The sequence below is a fragment of the Accipiter gentilis genome, chromosome 8 (genome assembly GCF_929443795.1).
Source record: "Accipiter gentilis chromosome 8, bAccGen1.1, whole genome shotgun sequence".
Lineage (NCBI taxonomy): Eukaryota > Metazoa > Chordata > Aves > Accipitriformes > Accipitridae > Astur > Astur gentilis.
This window is the reverse complement of record NC_064887.1, coordinates 18475266-18496441: the sequence shown is the minus strand read 5'-3', so window position 1 is coordinate 18496441 and position 21176 is coordinate 18475266. Positions and strand designations below refer to the sequence as shown.

At 40.6% G+C, this 21176-nt stretch overlaps 1 protein-coding gene across 13 annotated transcripts in view; it reads right to left on the bottom strand.

The window, feature by feature from the left end:
- LRRC8D (leucine rich repeat containing 8 VRAC subunit D) overlaps positions 1-21176 on the bottom strand; it is a 54441-nt gene that overhangs the window by 13238 nt on the left and 20027 nt on the right. For 6 of the 13 annotated variants that reach the window (XM_049807426.1, XM_049807427.1, XM_049807428.1 and 3 more), the window contains exons 1-4: positions 3399-7137; positions 2357-2439; positions 1601-1762; positions 34-305 (exon numbers count right to left, since the gene is read on the bottom strand). The exons of 1 other annotated variant lie outside the window; for it this stretch is intronic. The gene's annotated coding sequence lies outside the window, so the exon portion shown is untranslated. 6 more of the 13 variants (XM_049807441.1, XM_049807436.1, XM_049807440.1 and 3 more) reach the window with 6 other exon arrangements.

Genomic DNA, 21176 nt, shown 5'->3' with positions numbered 1-21176 from the left:
TAACACATAAAGTTATAACACTGAGCTCTTTACCAGCTAAGAGAGACCCATGCAGAGGGGTGCTCAAGGTGCTCCTCTCCACTTGGTTCCTTCTTCCATCTCTTCTCTCACGCCTTTATGGTCTCCAATGCTACCCCAGCACATGCACTCCAAACCTTATACTGCTGTTTCAACTGCTGTTGTTTATGCAATACCAATTCGCTCTTCTTTTATCCAAGGCAGCACATCACTGGTGATCAAAGCAGTGACGCTGAGTCTGAATGATCAGATCTCCGACAGCATTTTTTCTGTTTCACCTAGCCAGACTGCAGCAAAAACAGTGAGCGGACACTTCGTATCTCATTTCACAGAATTTCTAAAACATGCCCAAACTGGTGGTCTTGAAAAGACAGCCTGACATGTATGTGCAAGACCCCCTGTTTAAGCACTTTTACTCAAATACAGACACAACTGAAAGTTACTGCAGTTGATTTAACCTGTGCTGACATGGACATACAATGCAATTAAAAGTTACACCATCCAATAAACTCTAACAGCTGCTTGCACTCAACTGTTAAACATTTAATCCCTTTGCCATTTCAAAATCTGCTGTTCCCCTATCTTTAAGCCAGTGATGTTTCTGCAGTGTTTTCACGACTGCTATTAGAAGTACAGGAACACACAGTAAACATCTGGTGCTTCCACTGACCAGAGCACTTTAGGAATTTATCAAGATGCAAAAGCAAGCTGCACCAAAATAAAAGCACATCTGGTAACTCTAGTCCTTTGAGACTTCTTTTTATCACTAAAAAAAACCCCAGCAATACAATTTTTTTTTAAAAGTCATTAAAAGGATTGGAAGAGAAAAAGGAAAAAAATTACAACACAATTGTATTTCCTTTTTGGTTTAGAAATCTGAAAAACAGAACAGTTAAAAATGGTTTAGACCTTGAGATGTTATTTAAATTTGCTTTTACATAAATAAGTCCACATGGCTACAAAGTTTGTTATATGAAATAGCTTGACCTCAGGTAAAGGTGGCACTCAGCGACTCATGCAATTCCTCTGAAAAATACTGCTTTCTGATCCACAGCCACACACGCTGCCAGTCTCTGCCTCATCTTGTTCTGAATTCACTCGGAACAGGGGCAACTTCAAAAGCAGTAAGAAATTGAACTTGGCATAGAGCTGCTAGTTTGGTGAGTTTAAGCCACAGAATGTAAAGATACAAATCTTATTACAGGATATTAGTATCTATAACTACACACCCTAAACATACCTAACGAATAGGAAGGAGTGCCTACCAAAGAAAAAAGTGTGTTGCTGAAGTTCATGTTGCTGTAGGTTTTAATAGCCCCTCTTAAGGGCAAAATGACCTCTCTGCCCTAACTCATGGTAGTAAAGTCTAGGTTTACTTAATTTCTAAACTGTATTCCCATCAGAATGGAAGCAGGTTTACTGAGTAACTAAAGTTATTTTCAATGAATACTTTTCCTCCTCATTTTTAATGGACATGCCAGCAACCTTGCACTGGAACATTTACAGCATCCTCATGAAGATCTAAAGCCAAGAGCTGACAAAAAGTTCCTTTAACTAAAAAACAGACTCCATTGTTCCCTACCTGAGTTGGCTCATCTCTTCAGAGAGAACAGCAAACACAGTGACTCTCACTGGGTTACACATTAAACAGAAGTTTCATGTATAAGATTTGCACACATATGAGCTACTGTATTCTCAAGGACCTGCAGTGATACTTCCATTACATCCATTAGCGAAAAGCAATCTAGGAAAGGTCACACTTAAATTAAAAAATTAAAACAACAAAATCAAATTAAACAAACACTCACACGCACAAAAAACCAAACACTGAAAAGCACCCAGCAACACAAGAAGCTACATGTAAACACCAGCCTCCTACTTGCACACCAGAGTTTCTCTATTTCTGCCAAGATCTTTTCCATGGCAAGAGCAGTAGGAGGGTGCATCAGGTAAGTGCAGCTAAGAATCAGGATATGAAAAAGCACACTTTAATTCCACCTTTCCTTTTACCCACTATGCCAACACAAATCTCCCTTGATAAAAAAGCAAGTTTACAGCTCAATAAACAGGCTGTGCCCTCAGTTTTCAAATACACAGTCTCTCCAACTCTTTATGGGACAATTGTCAAACTATGTTCCTACTTAAATGTCGCACAGCTTCTCTTCTCCCCAGGGAGAAGGGGAGACTTCCTCACTCAAGCCAAGGACTAGCTGTGACTAGCATGTCACAGAAACTACTCAAGATAACTGCTAAGCAGCCTCCAACACCCCTCCCGCCATCCTGTCTCCCCCGACCCTGCACAGACACCACACAAGAGATAGCTTACTCCCAACCCTACCTGCTCTTTATCAAGCGAAGAGATCTTCTATGCTTCGGACATCCTGCCAGACAGGCAACAACGATGACTTCTTACATAAAACTCTGATCAACAGATGAAGGATGACTTATTAATGTTAACACATTCCTGCCAAGCTTCCAATAGCTGAATCTCCAGTAGTTTCATGCCAGGAAAAATGCCTGTAGCTGAAGCATTTATCCTCAAAGGGATTTATTTAAGTTTACTATATTTCTTTTTCCTCTTCTAAACTTAAGCTGCTTTCTGTAAGAGGTAAGCTATTTACTTAGTCCATCTAGTCCCATAATTGTTTGGTTCAGGGTGTGGACTTCAATCCCAGTACTTAAGCATAAAAGGGAATTATGCTACAACACATATTTTGGAGGCTGTTGTTTTAAAATTTTGCTGATGAGTTCAGATCACCTCCTTCCTTCTTATGCTTTATTATCTCAAAACCTCATTCAAAATGTAGCCTTAAGAATAGAAAGAATGTTCCAAAAGACTTGCTTCCCTGAGATTGCAGCATTCCTGCTCTAACAAGTAAGCTTCCAGCTCTGCAAAAAGGTTCAGTAACACTCAGTTGTGTTGCTTGCAGCCATTCACCAGCAGCAACAGATCCATACAGCCTCCAATTTAAATATTTACGATTGCTAAATTTATATTATGATTTGACCCAAATGCTCCAGCTGCAATTGTAACCTCTGCACTGAGGGCTCTCCAGCAGGGAGGGGACAGACAACCCTTGCCCCTGAAGGCTTACAATCTAAAAGTGATTATTTGTTAGGCAACGAGAAGCATGTTTGTGGCTGTAAAATTCAAAGAAAAAAACCAAAACCCCCAAAGTGGGATAGCAGCATAATTAAAAGTATAATCAAACTTAACATTTTAATGCACTGCTATCTTTGAAAAGGCTTAACATTATGTCTAGATAAATCCGTTTACAGTTACAGCATTCCTATATACTTAGCTATACTCCTTCCCACTGGTTTGAGGATGATGCTATCTCACAAATAAGGCACTAAACATAGCAGTGCTTGAAACTTACCTTTCCAGTAAAACAGACAATGAAGCTTTCCTGTCCAGTCAAATCTGTTTTAAAACAGACAGCGAAGCTTTCCGAGTATGTACGTCACTTAGCCTCAAATAAATGAAATAAAAATATAGAAAGGAGACATTTTATTCAATCTCATCTACGGGCAGATGCCACTCCTGCTCCAGCCCTTATCACCTTGCCATGATTGCTACAGCCTTCCCCATGCGCTCGCAATAACATTTTTGGCAGCCACCTTCACAGACATGCAGGCATGTACCATGTCACTGTCTGTCTGACTTTTACAGTCAACGTGCTATCTGCTTGCCAAATGGGGAAATCCGTCCAGAGGCAGCTTTCCCTTACCCCAGGTGCTTGCCATTTGAACTTGTTTTGGCAAGTTACTCATCACTTAAAGCAGCACAATAGCCACCTCCCAGCTGCTACAGAAATAAAAGGAGAGTTGCCCTCTGACTAGAGGAAAACAAAAGAGTTAGGTTTTGTCGTTGCCATTGTTTCAATACGCAGCCAAGCCAGGTAATTTTCGCATCCCTCCAGCAGACCCCAGAGCTTCTGTGCAAGCAGGGGTAACCAGCAAGACAAGTTCACAACACAGCACTAGCATCACACTGACCTGGGAGAAGAAGGGTCCCTTCCTTCTAAATCATCTTCTAGCCCTTCCACCAGCATGCTAACATTTCAAAAAACAGGGGAAACAGAAAGTCTGAGCTTGTGCAAGTACATTACCACTGATTTCAGAGTCCTGGCTCTCATTGTGCCTTCCACCAAGCATAATGCAAGGCTTTAGGAAAGAGGTGCAATCCAGCCCCCCTTGCTGTCCTGGTGTCCTGTGCAGAACAAGGTGGAGACTCAGGACCTGTCCTAAGGCAAATTGTTCTTTACCATCATTTCCAGCAGTATTTCTATAGGCGTGTGCGATAGCGCATCACCTACTCACATACATGAATCACGAACAGAGCAAATGTCGCTTTTATCTTCTAAGAGCACCAGAAAACACCAGTTCTAGTGCAGCGGTGGTAGTGGGAGAGAGAACTACAGCGTTCCTCTCCCACAGGCATACAGAGACCTCCTCACACACCCCAGTGATCAGGTGGCATGGCCCTATGGGCCTGCAAACATCCCTCTCTTGGAAGAGGGTAGCCTGGAGGCAACCTGCAACTATCAGGGGACAGCAGGGATTACTTGAGCTCTCCGTTTGCATTGCAAATCGTTGACTCAACACAAAACAAAACCACAAAATGGCCGCAAATTGCCTACACAGTGACCTCTATCGCGTCATAGCTGAATGGGAGTAATCTTCGATACACCAGATCTATTCATAAATTTGACTGGCACTATTTTAACAAGGATCTACTCAAGAATGTTAGGACAACTAGCCAACCGCTTTATTTATATGCTCCTGTTATCTCATATGCACACTTGGACTATTGCCTGTGCATGTGGGTGTACAGCAATAACATACATATGACTACATTCCCATAAACCGTCAGTTAAGAGTTTACGATTTGTCATGGCCAGACCAAAACATGAACAAAACCATCCATTTAGTTTATTATAAAGTTTTGTAACAGCCTGTCTTTGACCAAGAATTTTGCCTGCCAAATGATGCCTCAGGTACATTATTTTAAATAAGAAAAAGCTTATCAAGGCCCAGAGCTCTATGATAGTTTTTGTTCCCATTTAGGCTAAACAGCAATTCTAATCTCCATTTCAAGATCCTCAAAGGCTAACAATAAAAACCCTTTCTCTTAGATATAACACCATGAAGAAACTTTGGATTAACAAAATTAAACTATTCTTTTAAGCCTTCACTGGTTTCAGTTTCTCAAGAACAGACTTGCTTTAGGAAGCTAAAGTGAACGACCCTTCACCAGCCCTCATCATAAAGTTTGGGATATCCACACACAGCACCAATTGACCTTGCAGGAGAGACCCAAAATGGTGACTTCAAGAAGGCAGGTGATGTGCTACTGCTGTAGGCTGTAAATTCTTGCACAAGGACACAGCCATATCCATGTTCACATTGAAATGGCCCTGGATCACAAGGCCTTTGCAGAAATATCAAAGTTGGATCCTTGCTCACCACATGTAAGCAGACATGAGATGGCTGTTATTCTGGGTTTGAAGCCAAGAAAGGGAAGAGCTAGTACAACAGCTGGCTGGCAGTCAGACAGACATTGCTCTTTAGGCTTAACAGAAATTTGCAGCCTTGTCCCCAAATGGGGCTAATGGCTTATTGTGCTGCTTGCTCTGTTACGAGTGGCAGAGCTACTGTTGGGTTAAAACATTCTTTATATGACATACAAACGGTAATCCTGCTCCTGACTCACTAGGGGCATCCTCTCTCTGTCTCATCATGTCATGCATCAGATGCCACTACCTTTCACAATACTTGCATTGTATGCTCTACGCTCCTTGTGTAACACTCAGGTCCTGGGTCTTGGTCAGAGTTCCTTCATATTCAAACAACAAACAAAAAAAAAAGAGCAATTTTTGGACAAAGAGCTAGGCTATGCTAGCACTTGATATTTATATTGCATAAAAGGTTCAATTTCCTACTCTATATCACAACCTTACTGCATTATGCATTGTGTAATCCTGTCTCAAAAAGATTACAGCCCAAAAATTTAGTTGAATTGCATCAGATTTCATACTCTACAACAGAGTGCTTGAGGAAGGCAAAGTTTCGAGCTTGACCAGTTATAAAAGGAAGAACCTTTAAGTCTATGGCATGGGCTAGAAACAGGAATAAATCTCCTTTTATCTTCTACATTAGCAACACTTTGACCACAGGAAAAGTCACAAAGTAAAGACATCCTAAAACAAGTTTGCTAGAGTAAGCAGTGTGTTGGAATTATTCCTTAATATGTGACTCTATTCTGAAAAGTGATTTAACTAAGATATCATTGAAGGATATAGGTTAGCAGGAAATGTTGCTATTTCCACGTGGGTGTACAATTCACAAATAAAACTATTCTCTCCAGTTATTGCAACTCTTCCTCTGGGAGTGTACCTAAGGTTTCCACATACAGTTAATCTGGGGATAATGCTTCTCAGTGCTCTGCATAGACTTTCTTGCTGAAAGCTGGCCGTATTCACTGGTACTTGCTTTGTCAAATTAAGAGAAGTGAGTTGTAATAAAGCTTTACTTCCACCCCTAAAGGGAGAAGATACAACTGGCTGTATATGTACAAGAAACAAACAAAATGAGTAATCATGAAGTGGCTTTAAAACAAAACCCCCACCAAAACTTAAAATACTCATGGAGATAAAGGCCAACAAGCTTAGACTACAAGATCTCAAGTTATATAAATAAGAGCAGTAATGCTGTTGTGACTCATTTATTAAGGAATCTTTACTGCCTTCAGTTAACAAAAAAAAAATCGTGTGCTGATGGCACACTTGAAATTATCCAGTTACATAAAATGATTTCTTGCTCTGAGTTGCTGTTTGTGAATAGCTGCAATTTGAAGAGGTCTGAATAAAGATCCTTCTACCCCCTCACTGTAACACAGACTCAAAATGAAAGTTTATTAGCAATAAGCAAAAGCACAAGCAGATTAACATGAAATACTCAAATTTTCCAGGTGAGACTTGCGTTTAAGCTTTTGAATTAGGAGCTCTACACCTCTATAGTCCAAGGCAAAGGTCAGCAAGGCGCAATATCAAGCAGGTGATGTCACCACAGTCAGCTACTATAGTCTTCTCCAGTCCTCCTCCGAGACAGCTGTCACTGTCAAAGCCAAAAAAAGACTACAGGTCTGATCCTCCAACTCCTAGACAAGGTCTCCCTGCCAACTGTAACACCATCTCACCAATGACCACAGGACAAACTATTTCTTCTTAGTAATTTAAGTCATGGAAAACCCACAGGATATAAAACTAGAAATTACCACAACCATGCCAAAAACCAATACGGCCAAAACATAGCAGCAAAGTGCAGTTATTTCTCTATAGATGAAAGCTGAGGGATTTCTAGTGTTTTCTTTCCTCTAATGCACAAAACCAAAATGCCAGCAGCATGTTCCTTGGTAGAAGCCCAAAGACCACTTAAAAGTCTCCATTTTCAAGATGTCTTAGACTACATAACTTATTTCATTACTGTCCCCCCCTCAAACAAAGTACAAAAGCAGCTTAGTTTCCTCTATGATCCCCTTTGACTCTTGAAACTCCTGTGGGCAGACAAGAACTCTAAGAGCTACGAATACAGCTCGTATTTGGCATTAACTGATCATCTTTAATTTATGATTTACAATTACATTACAAAACACATATACACAAATGTGTCTTATGGATCAAGCCATCTTTCCACAGTTAGCAAATGATGCAATTTATTCAGTCATCACAGTCCAGATCAGACCAGTGACATTGTAAGACATCACGCAAGCAATACAATAGCATGTACTAAAGAACTACTGAAAACTCATTTAACAAATAAAATCCATCTTGTAAAAAAATCCCACAGGAGTCTTTTGCTGCAGTATATCATCTGTGTTTCAGACTCAGCGTTCCAAAATATTTAGCTTTTTCTACAACAAAGAATTTAACTTGTGTTGGAATGACTGCACACAGGGAAAAATATCGCATTCACACAAGAGCCACAAAATACCACACTTACCAACTGTGCTTCTTGATGCAGCTCTTAAGAGCTAATTCATAGCATCTATGACTTTAACCTTGTATTTTCCTCTGCTGAAAGGTCTGGCATCCCTGCTTGATGATTTGCCAGATTAGTACTATATTAAGCTAGACAGGCAGCCCAGGGATGTAGGACTGAACTGTTACTTTTATCCTTCCACAGAGCTTCAAAGGAAGTCCACTCACTGGTCCCATCTTTGGACCACACATGGCATGACCACAAAATAACCATTCCCACCTACAAGGACAGAGATGCTAAAATGCTCGATCTTTTGCATTTGCTCAAGTTTTAAAACTTTCATCACATTACCATTCTTCTGATGTTCTTGTTTTAAGACTTCCCTTGTCCTCTTTGCAATTCTGCAGATTTCTTTCCAAGACTCTTGGACAGTGCAAAGACATGGGTCACAAGACACATCCAGGAGCCGAGTGGTTTTCTTTGAGTATGTACATGTGTTTCTGTGTGGACACAAACAGTGACACACAGAGAAGAGCTCTCTGCTCTTCAAGTGACATCTCAGGAGCATACTTGGGTAGACACTAGCAGCAAGGCTGAGCAGCTACTCCCAGACCTTGGAAGCAATGAAAGGGAAGGAGGAGTGAAACAACTCTCACAGTCATTATGCTTGTACCTATACCTCCTCGTCAATGATTTCTGTCCATTAGTATCTACCAGATGCAATTGTCATACACAAATAAAGTTGCTGGTGTGCCTGTGTGCGCCTGCATGTAACCTTGGGAGGAAAAGAAGGAAAAGAAAAGTAATGAAGGTTGAAACAGTTGTAACTCTGAACAGAGAGAAGCTTTCTCCAAAACAAGTATCAGGAGGTAGTTAATAAAGGAAATTGGAGACTTCTGCTCAATAAAAAATGGCAGCTAGACCTTCTTCCTTCCGCATCTTAAATCTCTTTGATCCATTCCATTCCTCTCTCCACTTCTGAAGACATCAATCCCCAAATAAAACCGTGCATTTTCTTTGCAGGTCAATTACTTTAAATACAACTGAAGGACACAGTACAAGTATGATCACTGAAAAGCTGAATGCTCAAAACCAGTTTGTTACTCTGATCCATGTATATTCTGTTTGTAGATCAGCATGTACACCCTGTAATCAGAGGCACAACGACACATTTTAGCATGCACGTTACGTTCTCCCTTTATCACCACCTCCCCTTCATACACACACCCTCAGTGTTCCTTCAGCCAGCACTACGCTCCTTCTCAAATTTAGAAACAGACTTCTGAATCACCAGTTCCTGTTGTTGAAAGTAGCTAGAAACAGATGTTACAGCAAAAGAAGTTTCCTAGTAAACAATTATAATCTGCCCACTACATTAGACCCCATTGTTACAAAATGTTTTTAAACCCTAGAACAAGACGTTTTCTAAATTTATATGAAACTAAATAATTTCATTCCCTGAGGTGCCTAATCCTTCCTGGAATCACATTAATTCTTACCCATAATGGTATCATGCAGCAGCGAGTTCCAGAGGTTAATTGTCCACTAGGAAAAAAAACCAAACCCAAACTCAAAAATGTTGCTTATAAACTCACTGCTTGTGAGACTCCTGCTGCACTTACTTCATTCCATTCTACTCTTCCTTGTCACTTCTTCAGATGCACCTTCAAGAAGAGGAACAGAAAGACATGAGCTACTACCTTGCAAAAGAGCAGCACAAAGATTCCAAAACTGGTTATATGCAAGAAAGATCAGTTCCAGATAGAGGAAAGCAGAGTTCAGCCAGTGCTACACACAAGCTAATCCACCCTGCAGACAGGAATTGCTTCCTAGCATAAGCAGAGTGGAAATGCACCCATGTTTCCTGGTTTGAGTCCATGAAGAACCATACACATGGCTAGGAAACTCTTGGCAACCACTTGTGGACTCCAATTTCTTCTGTTGCTCTCGAAATATGTAACAGAGGAACTACGCATCTCAGGCGAAGAGGCACCATCCATGTATGTGCCTCACATGTATGTATGTATATACATAGAAAATATATATATTGTGTTTATGTATATGAGAGAGGGCAGCTGCTGCTCAATTATTCAGCATATAAGGAACATTTTGTTTTGCAGGTTTGTATAGTACCATCTACGAATTACTGAAGCCAAAGGGATACTGCAGACCACTATATCAATTATTCCTGTATTTAGACCAGAGGGCTACATGTAACTGTAAGCCAAACCTTTGTTTGCCTAACAGAACACTTCCAGAAAAGCTTTGAGCCCTGGGAACATTTTGGGTGGAATCCACCACTTTCCTTTGTCATTTGCTTGTTCCAGCGCTTACGCTGTCTCACCATTACAAATGCATGTCTTCTTTCCAATTGCCTGATTTCAGCTCCCAGCCATCAGCTCCACGTTACGCCTGTTTCTGTGAGCCTTTTAGCCTCCAAGAGTGCTCTCTTTCCTGAACTTACTCCTATTTTCAACAGGCTGCTCACAACCCCAGAATCATACACAATTCACCTTATTTTGCCTGTTGCCCCTCCTGCTTACACACCCAAACTTACATACATTTGCTGCCCTGCAAGAGGGCAGTCATGTCCAGTTGTTTACTCACTGTACCCCCAAGTAGTCTTCTCCCAAGCTGCTATTCTGTCACTACGTTGAAGTACAACACCTGCAGGCCCCACGAGCTTGCATCAGGCTATATTAAAATGCACTTTTGATTGATATAGCTCACCAGGATACCCAAATTACTGTGTACAAGCTGCCTTGTCCTTGCTTACCACATGATATGGCCTACCAATTGTATCAGTACAGATCCTGTCCTTGTCTCCAGGTACTTGATGAAAAGGTTCAATGGAATCTGGCCTCACCTCAATACTTAAAACAGATTTCTAGAAGCATTCCCATTTGATAATGATTCACCACCAATGACTAACTTTTAAACATCAGTTAGTCAGTTCTTAATTCGTTTACTTTTGCAATACCACATAGCACTAACATGTCAGGACCGGAGTCCCAAAGGTATGTCAAAGTCCTAACTGACTACCTCTGCTGTTGCCAAGAAAGGGAACTATAGGTAGCACTTGAGAGGAGCTAGGGAGTAGTAGGGGACCGCAAGAATTGGATTGTCTCCCTGCCCCTGCATCAGATGCCTTTTGAAGACATAGCTTTACTACATCCTATGCAGGCCCCTCTCTCAAGTAAAACTTAAGTGTTTCCAGCATGTCACCATGTTTGCTAGGACATATTTCCCTTGAAGTGATACAGACTGATAGTAATCTGTCTAATGTTTTATCAATTGAATACCGCATTAACTTTTCCAGTATTTTGATGAGGATTAATGTCAAGCTAGCTGGAATATGGTTAAATCAGTCACCCATCCTTCCCTTGTCTACTCTGGCACAGTTAATTTTAAGACCCTCAATACCAACAGTTATTAAAAATTGTCTGCAGGCCTGCAGACTTTTCAGCAAGCTCTTTAAAACAATCAAGTCATAGCACTGCTGATTTACATATATCTATCCACAGAAGGTAATAAACCTTTATTAACTAAGATTAATTTAATTCTTTGTTGGATTGGCATTCGTGGTATCACATTCTGCACCTTCCCAAATATGGAACAGTATTAACAAATATTTGTACTTTTCTTGCACGAGGCTACTTTATTATCTCCATCTAGTAACTGGAATTATTTGTTTCCTAAACTTCAGCTGTAGAAAACATGCAGAGTTAATTCTCTAACTTACTTCCTAACTTCTAATGTGTGCTAATTCTCATGTATCCATTGTCCCGTTAATTACTGTATTTTGCTTTGAAATTTCTAGATGTGCCCTGAAGCCATAGGGCTGTTAGTGTAGTAGTTGTCTTTCTTTAAACCAGAATTTCAGCTTTTGGGCTATTTAGTATCTGCTTATAGAGATCTCTGTTTTCCATTCACATTTTTCTTCCTACAATAGCATCAAGTTCTCCATGATGACAAATACGCTCTTTTGAAGCATTAAGTATAATTTCTTTGGGGCTGCTCTCTGTTTGTCCATCCTGTACGTAACTGGGTCACACTCAATGGTCCCATGGCAACCACCAGCTTCCAGTTGTGTGATACCAAAGTCCACAGTAGCTGTCTCAGATGAAGAGCTGCAACAAGAGCTGACCTGCAATGGGCTGAATTTCTAAGGTACTGAACACCCTCCCATGATGCCAACAGGATGTTCAGCACCTCAGAAGCAACAAAACAAAACAGTGCATGAAGGGAAACAAACCTGTATGTTTACTGACTAGTGATTTCAGACATCTCCAGAAAGCACTTTTTAAAAGATCGGTATTAATTTCTCCTATTCCTTGACTATAAAGGCAAGGCATTTACCAAGTCACCCAATTTGGTGAGTCAACCAGACTGGACAACAAATAGACTCAGGCTCCTCCTCCTCAGCCTGACCCTCAACCAGGTTAATAGCTTCTGCATACTACCAGCCATCTGCTGTTTGTTTGATGAACAAGGCAAAACAAACTGACCTCCATCCTGTCCCAGTGTGGCACTACTACAGAAACTGCAGTGCTCCTCAGCAGTCTCAGCAGAGAAGAAAGGCAGTGCAAAGCACATGCGCTCTGAGTTTAGAAACAACATTCCTTATCTGCCCAAGGTGGAAGCATCTATGCTCTACCTGGATTTGCACATGCAGTCAGCTAAGCTTTAGTACAGAATCAGGCCTTTGGCTCTAGGACCAAGTCTTTCACAGGGCAATAAAACTTAATGTATTCAGCAAGAGAACCACAACATTTGGTTTTGTAATTGCCACAATAGTAGGAAAAACATTCAGAACCTTCCGGTTTCACAACTTTATTTAAATAAATATGCTAACTGTTCATACACAGTGATCTGTTAAGTATCCTAGAAGCGTGGTGGTAGCAGTCTACAGATGCAATTCTGCAGTTCAACACATATGATGGACTTTTCTGCATTATCAGGAGTCCCACACGGCTCCTGAAGCACATATTTGCATGCATTTCGTTAGAGCAGAAATTCCTCATGATGTTTAGCAAGAATCTAAATTCAGTAGCTGAAAAGGAAATAACGTGGCTTCTTGCTGTACATCAGCCACTGCAACTTATTTTGCACAGCCAAAAATTACTAAGGAAAAACACATACAGTAGTTCAGTCATTCCTCCTCTTATTAAAACAGCAAAATGGGAAGGAAGGTGAAGGAGGGGGAAAAAGACTGTAGCAGTACATTAAAAAGCAAAATGGAGAGCCCTACCCATACCTTCTGCAACAAATTCCCCCTAAATTAGACAGCAAATATTCAAAGCCATTAATCTGCATAGACAGTTCAGTCTGAAGCGTACACTCCCTGTGCTGGATTCCTCTGTCCCCTCCTCTTAGGCTTGAGGTAAACATAACTATGCAGGTTGCCACAAAAGTCTCAAATACTAAAATATTCAGCCTTTTTCTACTATCCAGTTTTTGCCAAAGTTCTCTGCTTCATACACATATACAACAAAAGCTTTGTAGGGGATGGGAAGAATCTCAGTTTGGGCTCAAAGTCCAAGATTTGCTGGGCGGGCTCATACTCCTCTTTAACTTTCTTCATCCTCCTCCCCATCAGCTTAGAAAATCTCACAAGAAATCAGCAGCTTTACCCACCTAAGAAGTGCATTCCATTCACTATAGAAAACTAAACATGTGAACTAGAAGTTTCTACTGAAACTCTCAGTCATCACACAGTTAATGACAGCTGTAAGATGCTGTAACAGTGTTTCAAAAGTCTATTGCAAAGACTAAAGTCAGCTCACATTCCTCTCATAATTTCTGCTTAAGGTTAGAAGAGTCTGAAGGACTGACTTGAATATTAAATTCAGATGAAAGGACAGAGTGACATTAAAATACAAGTGCTACTCCTGACTAGTAATACATCTGCATCCACATAAACCCTCCCAAATCCTTAAGAACAGTCTTCCTATATAACCTAATCCACTTTGAGGCTTTGTCTGCATAAGGCACTTTGGATTACTTCTTAAGAGACAAAAACCATACAAATTAAAAAAATTGATTGATTAAACTGCTTGAGACCCTCTTCAGACACTCTTTTCCAGAATCAAAGTGACTCTCAACTACTCTGCCTCAGAGATGTAGGGCAGTTGAAGCAATTCACTTTAAATTCACACCTTCAGCTGACTTGAATAATTTCTCAATGGCATGTGAAGACAAGCCCTTAACTCCAGAACCACACATGGGATTTACTCGGGAGTAACTGTCCAAAATATCTCCCTTGGGAGACAGGCCCAGACAACACAACATATCAGGATGCTGGTTCAACACCAAACCATTTTAAGAAGAATGCAAGAAACCACACAATCAGAAAAACTTGAATTCTGGTAAATAAATTCATGACTCTGTAGTTGCCACGTTTGTTTTAGAGAAGCATCTCCAGCAGGCACCTAGCCTTAGTTTGAAAAGCCTCTTATTCTGACACAATTTTCCACAACTCCTCTCCATTCCCTCCCTCCTCATCCCTACCCTTTCTCCGCAAGCTGCATCCCCCAGCTGCCTTTTCCCAAACCCCAGCCTGCTGCCCTGACAGGGCACAATCTAACACAAAACGTGACAGCCCCTTGTTGTAAGATTTCAAGCATCACCTGAATAAAACACAAAGCAGCCTGGAACAGGAATTGCAGGTTCAGATCCAGCAGAGAGGTGTCTTGACTTCGGATGCTCCCTCCCCCGCAGCTAGGCTCTCATTGTTTTTTCCTGGGGATACATTTTCAGATCAGAGCCACTGCCTGCTGCAGATACAGATCAGCTTTGCTCATCCCACAGTTCTCTGTCACTGACAAAAAATAGCTCTGGAGGTACAGGAGGAGGTTTTCAGCTGTTTTCTTCTCCAGTCCTCTCTAGCCATTTCCTCTGCCTTTATACTCTCCTTCCAGCTTTTATACCTTGCAATAAGGCAGAAGCCATTTTCTCATGTTCATGGCTTGATGTCAGAATAACTGTTTCCTTATGCTATGGAGCCAGTAAATCCCCAGATCTGCCTTTAAAACAAATTTAACGGTAGCCACAATGTTCCAGCAGCACCCTCAACAACATGATCACCAGGCTTTTTGTGGAAGAGCTGAAAGAAGCTAGCATCTTACTTGTTTCATTACCAAAGGCAGCCCAGAGAAGCAGCTGGAGCCAAACAGGAATGGTCCAGATAGATGCTTCTACTAGGCACCACTGATACTCTAACAGGGTTCAAAAGAACCACAGGAGAAGGACATTTTCCTAGACAGGGTCAAAAATAGACGGCTTTAAGATGGCTGGAAAGCATGTAATATACCATTCTTCAATTTTCTCATAAACAGTAACTTTATTCTTCCTGAAACATTGATCAACATTTGATCCTGTTATGAACAATTCTGAGGCCTCCCCCACAGAGCATCTAAGCTGCATCACATTAAAGCCGTTCCTTTCTCCTTGCCTCTAGCATATTCCTAACATGTAAACAACTCTGCTGTGCACACAAGCAAAGGCACAGCTAGCTAGTGAAAGCTGCAGCACTAAGGGCACCATAGGAACCCATCCAATCCTAATAACCTATTATTTTCACAGGGCCCTGTATTTATTAACTAGAAGCCAACCGCTATTAATGCAAATGTACACGTGAAAAATTATCCCATTAGAAAGGCTGAAAGAATATTACAGAGTATTATTTTTCATGGATAGTCATGTTTCACAGGCTTTGTTACCTCCCATAACCCAAACATACAAAAGAAGTCAGTCTGAATGATGGAAGAATTGTGACAAGAATAGGAGGAAAGGCAAGTGTCAGAAAATCCAAGCGGGGTTACTGTCTGAGGATTTCTTAGTTCATGTCACACCACATGACAAGTAATGTTCATATGGCCAAGCCTGAAAATCTATAAGGACTATTTCCAGTTCAGCTTAAAAAACAAAAAAGAAAAAGAAAATCTCACTTCTCACCTATTCAGCAGTGAAGTAATTAGCAGGAGATACACTGTTACAAAAGTTACCAAAGTTTAATGCAAAAGCATTGCCTAGCCATGTATTTTGTGTATGTTAACTCTTGCTTTACAGGCTCTGGACCAAGCGTATGGGGCAAGCTACCCTGGTGAGCCCTGCTCTTCAGAGCAAGTTTCAACAGTCAAATCTACCCGCTCTGCCACAGAATCTCCAATGAGCACCATTGCTCAACCCACAAATCTCTCTCTGCAGGCAAGTCTGTGAGTAGGAAAAACTAAGGTCTGGAGGAAACACAGGTCCCGTCTGACCCCTATCTCATCCGTCCAGGGCTTCTGCAGTGATCCCACAGGAAAAGCAAATGTAATTTCAACTACTTCTGTTTAGGGCCTTCCCTGCATTAGGAGGTTTCCAATGGCAGGAATCCAGAGTGAAGCAGCTCTGGAGTTGTGAACTGAATACAGCTGCGCTACCAGGCTCAAACACCAGGACCTAGAGCAGGCCAGGGTGCCTTGGGACATTTCCTTCTGACCAGTACGGCTGCACAATTTTTTGCCTCTTAGGTTAAAACAGACCCCAGTGATTTCTTGCTGTCCTTCTGTCCACACCTACTCTACAAACTGGAGCAAATCAGTCATGTCCCAACACCCACTAACTTCCTTTGGCTTACTTCACACATTCAAAAATGTCAGGCTATGAATTCCAGACTCTGCTGCTTCTTTCCACGGAAGTATCACCCTAGTCACACACATCCTTCTTGCCTTGCACTTCTTGTCAAATTCCACTGCCCATACTGCCACCACAGCAAGTTTTATCTACTTGAAGCCATGAAATCATCCACTTCTTTCCAGCATCCCTCAAGAGCAAACTGCTTTCCTCACCTCTTCTCTCTACAACCCAGCAGGTGAACACCCACTCAACCCTGCACGTGACATTTACGCAAGGAGGTTTTACTGGAGTAAAACAAGCATTCAAGTATGTCTAGTTTCATAAATAAAATTGTATATCCTTCCCTGCAGCTAAAATTTCATCATCCCCGCATTTCCCACTTCCAATCCTTTTAACACAAATTAAAGAAAAAAAAGCCTTCCCCTTCCGCATTTTGTGCCAAGGCAAATCGTTGTTTCATTACAAAGGTCAAACAACCTCTTTTTACAAAACTAACTGGAGTCTAACTCCAATGCTATCCTTGCAAAACAGTCCTGCATATTCTTTTTCCCCTCTAAAAACCCTACTCATGGTAACTCTGCACCACATGATAAATGTTATAAAGAATTTATAAATCAGTGCAACTAAATCTCAACTTCGGACTAAGGTAAATTAAAGTTCACGGTTAAAGTAGGCCAAAGTGTATCGCTATCTGCAGGCTGGAAAATTCAGACAGCTCTTCACAGACTCGGGCCTTGAAAAGTGCAAGGTTCAGCTGCTGCACCCTACGTATCTGACAAAATGCAATGTCATGAACACCAACACCAGAAAGTTGTAGCTACATCTCAGAGCCAAATATCTGACAGCCATCTCCTTTTTAGAGGAGCCTGATCAGAAGAGTACAGGCAAGCTATAATTCAGGATTTAATGACTAAGGGGACCATTGAACTGAAAACTGAGGCATTTCAGATTTAAATTATGAATGATAGTGATAGCTGAAGTTAAATTATTACACATTTTCATTCACCTTTCATGCTAATAAAGAAATAAAAATGAAAGAAAAGTTGGAGAGTGGCTTTTTGTACACTGTCAGCAAACAAATGCCTTGGTGTATATTCACCATGCACTAAACATTCAAGATTCAGTACCAAAAATGCCCAGGACTGCACGTAGCATGGTTTTAATTGATAAAAAGACAAAACCCAGTTTATTACCTCTTCTAGGATCAGAGCCATAAGACCTACCTTGTATCAAAGATCTGCCCCAGACAGGAACACTCAGAGGGTATCAATTTACATCTTAAAGGACTTCAAAAGGTTGCTGAAGCTTCCATACCTTTCATGAATTGGTTTTGATTGACCCCCTGTCTGTGGTCTACTGCAGTTGAAAAACTCCTCAAATAGAGACTATTTATGCTAATTTAACTGAATTCAAAGGGCTAGTTTGGAGTCGTCCCTTCAGAGTCACACTGCAGTCTGCAACATTCTCCACTCTTACCACTACCCCAGCATAAAGGCAAAAAGGCACCACAGACCTAGGGGTTTGCCGTTAAAAACCCATCTCAAACACAAACCTGTAGAAATATAAGGCCTTGACTAACAAGCACCTATTAAGGAAAAGCAAATGAACCTGTATGCAAGAGCATACAAACACTGAACAACTGGAATACTTTTACCCATGAAGCACCTAGTATACCAATGCAACTCAAAAAGGTTATGAAGCAAGTATAATTAACCCTAACAATCACACCAAAATAATGGGAACATCTGGCTCTTTCAAAGTGCTGTAACCTCATCAAAATGCTCAAACCAAATTTGACATTTATATCTCTATAAATAACGTGTAAGTGAAAGCACAGAAAAAGCAACATTTGCAGTTCAGGGAAAGACATCAAAACAAACATGTCCATAGTACTCAAATGTTAAACTACATCTGGGAATCTGATGATCTTTTGAATGGCTGAAAGCTGGGACACAGAGGAAAGGGCTTCTTGGTTTTAATATTTTAATTTAATTTTTTAATTTTAATTTTTTTTAATAATATCAATCTTTTCAGCCATCAAACCCCTGCAATGACTCATCCACTTTCTTTACCAAAGTCTAAATTGTTATGAAAAGACTGCAATTCCACTGGAACATTACCCTCCTGAGTGCAATACTTAACCCTGCATATGAGAAAGGATTTTAGTAGGTTCATTCCTCTCTCCCACAAAAAGATCATGTTCTCATTGAACCTGAAAAGAAAATCACAAAGAAAACCGGTAAGGCAAAACAGTATTTAGAATTTTTACATTGAGGGAAACAAGAGAAGATAAAGTCCACGTCAGTTATAGCAAAGCCAGTATTCTTCCAGTGACCAGTATGCACTGCAAGCAATGAGAGAATTCACATAATCAGAAATCCTCAATAATCATGCCATTAAATGATCCAATTCTTTCACACTCATGCAGACAGTTCCTACTGTCTGTAAAGGAATTTAGTTTTATGGAAGCATGGCTATGGAAGCTGCTTTTTAAGCTTAGAAAATTAAGAACTTGATCCTCTACCCCACTTCTATGTAAATGTCTTTTCAGAGTTAACAGCTCTATTAAACAAACTAAGCTGCAAGACTGGAGCTCAGTTGGTGATACCTACATACAGAGCTTGCTCTTTTCTTGCGCTAAAATTATATCAGAACATTACAACACATTTGCATATCTCCCACACATGCAACTTTTTGCCAGCAGTAACAAGAGGACGGCATCAAGGCTTAGAAAACATACCAGACAGAGATAGAACAAGAGGGTGGAGTTTCCTGCAGGAACACCCAGACTGAAGTCCAGCAGCTCTCAGGGAAGGTGCAGCCTTTCTACCAGCCTGATGCCTTCGTATCAGGCTTCCACTTATCAGTGTCAAATGTGAAACTCCACCCAGGAAACAAAAAGCTTCCTATTGTTTCTCGCCTCTCCACAGCCTTCTGGCTACTATCAGGAAAAGTGATACCACTCCACCCTTTTCCCATGAGAGTGGTTTCCATTTTTCCCTTTCACTATGTTCAGCCTTGGAGCTACAGTGGAATAGGAAGAACAGGAAAAAGAAGTCTCTGCTGGGTTCAATCTCCCCTAGTCTCTCCTGTATGGTTTTCTTGGGAATATTTTTAGTGGCAGCCCACACTACTGCCCTTAATTTTAATCATGCAGAAGTAACATGAAATTCACATGACTCTTGTCAGTTTTCCAGCCACACAAGTTTTGCAAAAACATCATTAAAACAACCAGATCTTCCAACTTTCACCTAGCAAAGCTATAAAAAAAAAAAAAAAAATAAAAAAATCACAGGTAGCAGACCTCTTGGAAGAGTTTGATTTACACATTGGTGCACAGTTATTTTCAGGAAAGCTTCTAGTTAAAAAATAAAAACGATGACAGTGCTGAAGATTTCTGGCACCTTACCTCCTCCTAAGCTGGAGTAAAATAAATAAATAAATAGATCCAAGAAAAAGAATGTAATAAAAAGTTACTATCAATCACAGGAAAATACTTGACCTGCCATGAATAAAGTGTTATTAAGGTGTGAGAGCAAGTTTAAGTGATTTTGAAAGTCAATAGTGCCATAACTCAAGGTGTGCTACATACTAGAAATTGTAACTTGAATGCTTAAGTTGTACGGAGCCATTGCCTTCCCTCTAATTCTTTCCAGCGGCCCATTTTTCCCAGTCCCACCCTACCATGGCATCCCAATAGCAAAGCTCAGTTAAAATGCAAGTAGAACAAGTCAATTAATCTGAAACTCAAGAAAGTCGCAAATATTGTGTAGGAAAAATTGAAAACAAGCCCATACAAGTGAGACAGTATAACTATAACAGACTAAATACAATACCCCCAAAATGATTAATAATCGTTTATTAATGATCACATTGGACAGCTGCAGGGAAAGTGCCTTTGTACCATAATTTGATGAAGATGCAACCAGAAAGAAATAAAACAATCAAAAGTTACGTTTGCCAGTGGCAGATCAGGCCGCGTACATACCACACACGGGGATAAGATACTACTCTAGGAAGCAGGCTTTCTGACACCAGCACACTTAAGATCTAAATTACCATGGACTAGGGAATGGAATAATGCAGAACCGCATGAAAGGAAGGCAAACCCTGCTTACAAAATAGCGGTGAGTCAGCTCCTGAGGACTGGTCTATGACTGTTCTGAAAACAAGATACACATTCCTAACGTGCCCTCTGGTTGTACAGAATGAAAACAAGTCCATCCCCTAAATACTTTTAATATGGTAGATGATATTCCAAAAAAGGTGTCAAGAAATATCAGTAACACCGTTGAACCCATTCAAACTTCAGAAAACATTTTCAACCAGTGCTGATTCACACAGCCTTTTAACCTTATACACATCTATCCATGTTTGGTGCATTTAATAAGCAAGAAACACTCATATCCCTGGCCTCAGATCAATCAGAAACAGCTTATCTTGGGGATACCTCCAACTCTAAAAGGTCATTGAGTTATTTTTAAGAGAATCTCTTTCTAAAATGCCATGACCCTTTAGTCTGCCTAGTTTCATCATCTGCGATCAGACTATCC